This window comes from Populus nigra, chromosome 10 (assembly GCF_951802175.1).
Source record: "Populus nigra chromosome 10, ddPopNigr1.1, whole genome shotgun sequence".
NCBI lineage: Eukaryota > Viridiplantae > Streptophyta > Magnoliopsida > Malpighiales > Salicaceae > Populus > Populus nigra.
This window is the reverse complement of record NC_084861.1, coordinates 2,340,435-2,349,950: the sequence shown is the minus strand read 5'-3', so window position 1 is coordinate 2,349,950 and position 9,516 is coordinate 2,340,435. Positions and strand designations below refer to the sequence as shown.

Here is a 9,516-nt window from a genome sequence, read left to right as displayed (position 1 = left end):
AAGTTCCATTTGTTGTTGAAACTGGTAAAACATTAAGGTAGGGTCATTTAGTGGAAGTGTTTGTTGTGTAGAGTTCAAGTTGGGTTGGGAAAGACCATGATCCTGCAATCCCTGGTTTATAGGATTGTCCACTGCAAGTACCAAGCATAAAAAGAATAATGGATTCGAAACATGCTCTGATATCAATTAACGCCAAAGACATTATGGATTGAAACAATTACATGTAAACAAAGTAAACTCAGTTCAACACTCAGTTGTACAGAAAAGATAATTAATTGACAGGAAAGAAATAAATATGATAGTTTTATTGCAAACAAAGAGTTCCAGGAATAAAAAACAAGGAGGCTCATACCACTCAACAAAATCACTCCAATATTGGAATCACACTAAATAACAAATAGGTTTTCATTACAACATTTTCTACAGGAACTACTAATCTTCTATATATAGTTTTACAAATAACCCTAAATAATTAGACTCCTGCTAATAACTAACAGATAAGAAAAACATCAGTTAATACTACCACTTGAATGATAATCCAATAAAATTGACATAAATTATTGGATATCTTTCCAACATAAATGGCTGGAACTTTAGCCTACACAGAGTACGAATTTGATTCAGCAAACTCCTTAGCCTTATCACCCCTATACACGTTGTTAGATTCAGTCAACTCCTTCTGCCTAATTCTGCTCTGGATGCTCCAGTCTTGATCACTAGAATTTGCATCATAGATCTAATGCTGTTGATACCATCAGCTCTCGGGACCTGCCAAACAAAGCTCACAATTGATTATAAATGTCTCTCTAATATTCCACCTTTAAGGAGAACAAAAGAAAAGGTGTGATAATGCTCTAAAGCAGATTCTAGAAATCAAAAACCAAATTAAACAATGAAGTCATCAGGAAATTTACCGATTCATGTGCATAAAAAGGCAGAAACTCATTATCCTATCGCTGCAGACTGTAGTGCCCTCTCCTTTTCATAAGAAGTTGTTACCATTTCCTCAATTTCTTTGCTTATATTCTTTGAAAGCATACAAATTTTGAATGCTATACAACAGGGATGCCACACAGTAACATGCCACACAAAATAGAAGTAACTAGAGCTCCAGCTCTGAATTCTAGCTTAAATTTCAGCTTTAAAGGCTTGCAAGCAGCAGGCATCGAATTTGACAGCAACCAAGGAACAGCATGAGGTTTAACAGATAAGAAAACCTTCTTGAATCTTGACTTGTTAACCTCCTATAGTCAGTTTTGGATCCATGACAGCACAAAAATCTCTCTTTTTGCAGTTTTCGTTCAATCCTTACCAAGTAATAGAATTACCACAGGTGCTGAATACAGCCCAAACACTTCTTTGTATCAAGAGCACTAGAACAGTATCAGAGATTAAATAAGTTAGGGAAGAATTATTGAGATGCGAATTCACATGACAAGATGAAATTATTGACAAGAATTCTTGAGAGAATTTACATGACGACCACACAATCACAAGGGGAAAGGGGTTCTTCTTGAACTTGACTTAATCTCTTCACACATGAGAAGTATCTCACCAGGACACAGTAATTGAGATACAGAAGTGGGAATCTGTATTCTGTAAAGCAACATGGTCTCGATCATCAAACTTCAAAAAGAATTCAAGAGGCTAAAATAAAATAGAAAAGGAAACCCCAATCAACAGAATCAGATGTCATCATTAAATCATCAATCTTCGTAACTTAAACAAGCCAAGAGATCAAGATCGAAGGAGAAGTGTAGAGAATTGGCAGAGGTTGTTTTCTTTCAAGTTCGACAAAAGTAGTCCCCAAAATAAACCCTTAAGAGTACTTAAACATGAAAATTTATCAGAAACAACCAACAACAACAATAAACCTTTACCACTTTTATTACAGAATCTAATAACTGATCACTTTTTACTACATGTACAGTAGAACCTACAGCATGACCTAGAGCCAAGAAATGTCACCATATGAAGAGGAAATAGTAGATTGTACTGTTCTTAAGGTGGAAAATTGGGTAACAATAACTTACATGAGTTATAGCAGCCTAACTGTTTTGAGGAAAGACCACCACAGCACTGCTGGGCTGAAAATGATATTTCTATTGAAATTCCCATTTTGAGAACCTCATCACAGAAACACAGTATAATTGTTCCATCTGATACCAGATCCATTAGCATGCTTACTGCGGATGAATACATAGAGATCTGCTATCAACCATTTCGTTGAGATCTTGTACAACACATGATGTGCAGTTTTTGAGAAGAAATCCTTTGAGAACAATGTTATAACATCTTAATCAATGGGCACTGTAAGAATGAAATATCAAGAGTCTATTTGGTCGCACATTTCAGCAAAGAGAGTTATTGCTTCATGGATCCTTCTACTCTTACAATGGCCATTGATCAAGATGTTATGACTATGAAAGCCAGAAGCGCAACCTTGGTTGACCATTATATTTTAACTAAATACACTGTTTCTTCCACATAATCCACCCTAATAACCAGCCAAATTTCACCATGGATGGGCTAGGTTCAAGCCAACCATCTTGACTGAATGATATAAAGTCATCTAAAACAGTTGTGATTGGTATTACCACCAGACACACCGTTTTTTTATAGCAAAAAAAAAAAAAAACAATTAAATCTAATGCTAGATGCAGAAGCAGTGCAAGTTAGGGTATGAGAATTTGGAACTGGAAGATTGAGCAGTAAAAATAAAAACAGGAAAGTTTGCAATACTCATTTGTTGTTGAAGGTGAAAAGCGGCTGCAGAAGCCCTAAAAAGGCTTTTCGCCCAATCATCTCATCTACAAAGGTCGCTCTCATTGTTTCTCTCCAGATCACTGCAATCTGCTCCATCTTGAGTATCTCGTTTTTAAACAGAAAAAAGGATGCCCTCCCCATGGGCCCCGTGAGTTCATGACGAAACCAAAACCTAAAAGGCCCAAAAAGGCTCTCAACTCTCAAGTTCACCAGCGTCCCAGATCAATACCAGAACTATATGTTATTTCACGCAGGTCCCAGAATCTAAAACTGGACAATTACCTTCTCTACTAAAAGATCTGGGGTTTGTGATGGTGCTTCACTACCTCCCATTCAAACAGGTGTCTTTTTATTTTACTCCCGAAGATCAAACAGGTGTCCTTTTCTTTTAATCCCCCGGATCAGGAAATAATCCCAGCAATTCATCAAACCAAAATCAAAACTACTTATTAATAAAAGCATGAAAAAAATTAAAACTTAATTATAAGAAAACCCATAAATCAAATTAAACTAAAATCCCCAGATAAAGAAAGAGTGTTTTTGTTTTAATCCCAGATCATGCAATAATCACAGCAATTTATCGAACTCAAAATCAAAACTACTCACTAGTAAAAGCATGAAACAAATTAAAACCCAATTAACCAAGTCACCAAACATGAAAAACCCACGAATCAAATTAGATTGAAAGAAAATACAAAAAACAATTATTAAATCATACCCATATCCTCTTATTTCATCTGCTCAAGAATCCCCATAGATTCAATCATTTGACAGACACCATGGACAAAATTCAAAGAGTCCAAGAGAATGACACTATCAAAACACACACCCAACAAATAAGCTTAAAACAAATCATAATTACACAACTAATAAAAAAGTGGGTGTTATTGCAAATCCAATAGAGAAGCTTAGATCATCTCCAAACTAGAAAAATAAAAAAAAATAAAAAGAACTGAGTTCTATTAGTCGTGAGACAGAAAGAGTGTATTTTTATTTATGCTAGAGAGAGAAATATATAGAGAGAAGGGGAGAATGGGATTTATCATATAAATAAGAACACAATCTCTTTTTATTCTCTGCGTTATCTTCACTTCTCTCTCTCTCTAGCGTAAATAATAATAAATAAAAAATTGAACATGATTATTCATTTAAATTGGAAATTTTGGTTTTAAAATTTTTTAAATAAATTTTTTATATGATTTTATTACATTTACTATTTTTTTTAGATTTCAATTGCATATATTATTTTAAACTTATTTGACAATCATTAAATGTATTTTTACGTAGCATACCTTCACTATATGTTAATAAAGAAATTGAATTTATTCAAAAAATATATTTTTCTTATTGTTTTAAATTGCTTAATTTTTAACAAGTTTTTATTTTAATCATTTTTGCTTTTTATTATAAAATTTTGCTTCTAATAAAAAAAAACATTATGTTTTTTTAAAATATTAAAAAAGCTTTTTGATGATATTATCAATTGTTTTATATATAATCATGTATTAGTATGATACATGTAATTTTAATAATAATTTGCTTATTAATATTGAACAACAACAATCAAATATATGTGTGTGTGTATAATTCCTTTTGTTTCTTATCAAATTAAGAATCTATGATTAAAAAAAAAGTCATATTTTTGTTGAAAAAATATATTAATACAAAAATGAGGAATTATACTAGAATTTCTCTGAATGAAGTTTAAATTATTTATTTTCTAACAAAAAAAACAATTTTATTCTTGGATAATTAAATAAAAAATTAAAAGAGTTTCCTACTATATATGAGATTAAATATCTTAATAGCATTAAATATTTTAATAGCATTTTTATATCAACTTTTCAACTTAATATTTGATTTTTATAAACATACTCGGTATTTAATTTGAATCAACATATTTGTTAGAATTTACTAAAACATATAATATAGTTCTCAATTTATTTTATTTAGTGTATATATCAACTTATTAGTTTGCAATTCAATTTTTTTCTTATGAAATAAAAAATCATGAACAATACTAGCATTTTTTGTGTTGAAAAACAATTTGATTCATCACACAACGAAATGGGAGCACCATAACTAATATGGTACTGATTGGTGAATCTTCATCTAAGGTTTTAGTGTTTAATGTGCTATATGATATAACTTGATTGTCGATTCAAGATAAGGCTTGAGTTACTAATTAGGGGATTGAGCTTAATTATTTTAAAAAAAACCAAATAACATTATTTTAACTTATGTTTTATAAAAAAAATCAACGAATTAGAAATCAAGTTTTAACCAGGTTAATCTGAGTTAACTAAGTCAGTGAGTCATCACATGTTTTTGATCAGGTCAATTAAATATTTTCCTTTTTCTAATTTTATTTTTTTTAACTCAAGGTGTCTAGGTCAAACCATCTAGATAGTATTGGTTTTACAACTATAATAATATATGTTTTTTGTAAATTATAAAGTTAATGGGCATAGGTTGAAAAAAACATATATAGCATTAAAGCCCTACTTGAAGTAGTTTATTTACAGTTAATATCCTAATGTTTAAGTAGAAAAGAAATTATTTTAATTTATAAATCATTAAAAAATCTCATTTAATAATTTAAGATTTTAATTAATATAATTATTTAACATAATTTTAATTAATTGAACGGTTAAATAATATAAAGTAGTGGTAGCAAATTTCAAATTTAAAAAACTTTTACACGAATGGTTTTATATATTCAGCTTTTCATTGAATTAAATCCTAAATGTAATGTTTATTTACATTTCAAATATCTCCAAAGCAAATGTAATATAAAATAAAACATCAACACTTTACTCATAGGATTTAATTTAAAATCTGGGCAATTCAATGAAAATAATTTAATAACAGTAGAGGAAACAACACTCAATGAAACTTTTTTTTTTTTAACAATGAAATTTCATTAATAAAAAAAAAATTACAAAGCCATTGAATATAAGGTAAAATCCAATAAAAAGAGATTGAATATAGTGACTACAAAAAAAAAAGTTCAATATAAACAAATAACATATAGAAAAATAACCAATTTGCTTTAAAAAACAATTCTTGAAACGACATTTTTTTAATTAGACTCCGATAAATTTAAATTAACTCATATAATATAATCTGTAACCTGGATTTTGGAAGTTGGATTTAATAACTTTGAAAATAACCACATTAGGTTTTTTTTTCTATTTATTTGGTTAAGGAACAACCTTAATTAGTCTTTACTTGTGTCTACGGTAAAACATATAAAATAATTTCAAGCGTGGTTGTAGTTGCTTTTCGAAATACTTTTTATTTATAGATATATTAAAATAATATTTTTTTATTTTTTAAAAATCATTTTGATATCAGCGCATCAAAATGATATAAAAATACCGAAAATATATTAATTTAAAGCAAATAAAAAAATTCAATTTTTTTCAAAAACGCTTATAAAACACAAAAATAAATAGGTAAGCCGGCATGGATATTTGGTTGATGTATGATGGTTCGCTCCTTCATCCTGAACAAATTGGGCAATTATCATTCAAACTAACCAAAAACAAATAAAATGAATTAACACGGTAGCAAAATTTTTTAGTAAAATAGTATATTTTTAGGTATTATGGTTTTTAACTGTGATATTTAATTAAATATAGTGGTTTTCAACTGCGATAAAATTTTAATTGATGTCGCATTTCACAGCCATGACATCAATTAAATTCAGAATTAACAAGTTATCTGATTTTTAATGGTCAGTTAAACTAGTCAACCAGTTTATAAAAAAAAAATCATAAAACTATCAAAATCGACAGCCGGAGTAACAATTACATGGCTACTTAAAGGAAAACGGCCTTTGAAAATTCCGATAGAAATTTAAGTGCGATCCAAAGGTCGGATAAAATATTATGTCTTTTTTTAGCCATCGTTATAGTCTAGTGTGACCAAACATTTTTTTGAGCTTAAATGTGTCTCATTGATCCAAAAATATATTTGTTAAACTATCCACGTAATTTATTTGGAACAAATCCACATCTAGGTACGACATACTCATATTTAACCGCTCAAAATCATCTGTTATCGCAAAACTGACTGCATCATTGATACTCATAAAACATATTCAGAATAAAAAGTCTATAAAAACAAGCTTTCTGTATGAAACAGTCAACCAGTTCATATAATTGGACCAACCGGTCGACTGATTAAGCTAAAAAATTGACAATAAGACTACATGTTAAGTTATCATACTTTAAAAGCGCAACATATTTAAATGTTATTTATTTTTAAGCACAACAAAATAGTTGTTATATTTCAGAATAGTAATATTTATTAAATATCTCATTTTAAAAGCATAATAAGATAAAAGTATGTTATTTTTTTAAAATAATATTATTTTGTCAAAACTTTTATTTTACCATGCTAATTATTTTTTTTTAAAATCCGTTTCTTGTTCTCCAATTATCCAACCCAATCAATGCTGCTGTTGCTAAGGAATGGTGGTTGGCGATGATGACATTTTATTTTGCACTTTTGGGTCCATTTGAGAAGGGGTCGTACAGAGAAATACCATTAATATGGAATTTTATGGCTGAGATTTAGGTCTGTGGCTGTGTGCTGTCTTGTGGCCACAGTTTAATGTGGGTCTTTTTATAGTTCGGTTTGGTTTAAACTATAAAAACCAATTGGATCTATTAACTTAAATTTTAAAAAATTCAAATTGAACTAAACTGAAATCCGGTTCAAACCGAACCAGTTCAATTCAGTTAAATTTAGTTTTTTAGCTTTAAAACTGGGAAACCTAATCATCAAATTAATAGGTTTTTTTGAATTTTTTTTTAATGGGCTTACATTAAATTGAACCTTTAAATTTTCTTGTTGGGCTAAATTTATAGGCTTTTTAATCAAAACTCTTTAAAAATTTCTAATTTGGTTTAGTTTGTTAATTGATATTTTTTTGAAATGCTTATAGTAACAATAAATTTGAAATGCTTCACATCTTGCTATCTTTAATATGCAAAAATAGAGGCTATGAAAATTCAAATCAATGCAATATGCAAGATGCATGATCAAATTTGGGCACCTCAAATTAAAAGAGGTGTTCACACTAAAAAAGTTTACATTAGCAAACAAATACATTAGCAACCAGTAATAAATTATCATAAACATCCAGCATAATTTGAAGAAGAAAAATCCAGCACCAACACTACAGCTGCATCCAAAACTTCTAGCAACAACAAAAGCTAAAAGATCCAGCAAGGATAATACTATAAAGAAACACTAGCAAATTAGCAACATATTAGAGTTCGACTATTAAAAAAATTAATAGTGCAAAATTTTAAAATGAATTAACAAGGTAAAGTAAATTAATTATCTAAAACAAATATATTTCAGGATTGCACCAACATCATCAATATAACCTACAAACAATCAGTGGAGATTCTTAAACTGTCACCAAATTTTACAAAAACATAAATTAAAATGTTAGATTAAACATATGTAAATAAATGATATTATAAAATAACTACATTTAAATTTATAAAAGAAATTACCTAACTCAATTATCTCAGAATTTTCAATATAATCCATGAAGGTTTTGATGTTGATTATCCATCTGAAATTACAAAAACAACAACATGAATCTTAAAGTTAAAGTTAAAGTTAAGTAGCTAACACATTCAATTGCAAAAGCAAGAAAAAAACCCATTATTCTGCCCAATTGTCCACTATTATGCCAGTTAATGCAAAAGGAAGAAAAAAACCTTCTAGTGAATCAAGCAGAAGTTGAGCATCATGTTAGGTTCATATAATTACACTGTAATGGACCAATGGTTTATAGCAGATCATAATGGACCAATGGTTCATATAGTTACACTGTAATGGACCAATTGATCAGTTTTACTCGATTTATTCAACATCAAATATTTCCATGGAAAAGGTTTTGCAAAAACACATAATAATTTTAACTGAACAGAGCAATCAATATCTAAAAATTTAACAAATCATGAAGCTAACAAAATCAGCATTAAACTTGAACTTATTATAAATCTAACATAACACCCGACAACCATGTTTTCATATTGCAGCCAACTTTGTAACCTATCTATTGTCCCACTACATCAGTCATCAACCATACTGCTAAAATTGATAGTTGAACAAGCTTCTACAAACTCAATGATTTTATTAAAACAGTTTATCCATAAAACAACAATAAAATCTTGCCCATAAAACAGTCTATCAATTCAAGGCAAATAAAAAACACTGGCAATCAAGATAAAACGGATTGATAGGATGTTTTTCGGAGTATATGTAGCCATGCCAAAATAACTTCTATAAGGAAAAGAAAACAAATTTAACCCTAGAGTTGTAAGTTGAAAAGAATAATGTTTGCCCAGATTTAAAATAGAAATGCATATCTTGATCACCATATAAGACAAACTAGAAGGAATGCAATCATAGATGGGTCCACAAGCATCTATCTCAGGAGAAAAACAATAACCAACTACCACAGCTCACATTAAGTAAAGCATGGAGAGAGAAGGAAAAATGAGACGAGATCTGATGACAATCTAGGGAGAATACACATCCAAAATGATCAGATCAACAGTAAACAAAAATCGACAAAAGGCATGACTGAAACAAGAGAAAGGAGAGAGGGCAGGGGAGAGGGGGGGCGAACCTGAAGAAAGATGCAAAAAACCTAGCTGCAAGAGGATAGAAAAGGAGAAGTAGAGGTCAGCGAGGAAGTAGTGATAGGAAGGGCAAAGA

The 9,516-nt window shown here is 29.7% G+C and overlaps 1 long non-coding RNA gene across 3 annotated transcripts; it reads right to left on the bottom strand.

Annotated features, from left to right (window-relative positions):
* Window positions 1-355: 355 nt before the first annotated feature.
* LOC133705586 (uncharacterized) lies at window positions 356-3,857 on the bottom strand. Of its 3 annotated transcripts, none has more exons than XR_009844312.1 (3): window positions 2,034-3,815; window positions 915-1,596; window positions 356-768 (listed from the first exon to the last, which is right to left on the bottom strand). It is a non-coding gene; the product is annotated as an uncharacterized LOC133705586 (long non-coding RNA). The 3 variants fall into 3 exon arrangements; XR_009844311.1 differs by having other exon boundaries at window positions 915-1,373; window positions 1,476-3,814; XR_009844310.1 differs by having other exon boundaries at window positions 915-3,857.
* Between the last annotated feature and the right edge of the window lie 5,659 nt (window positions 3,858-9,516).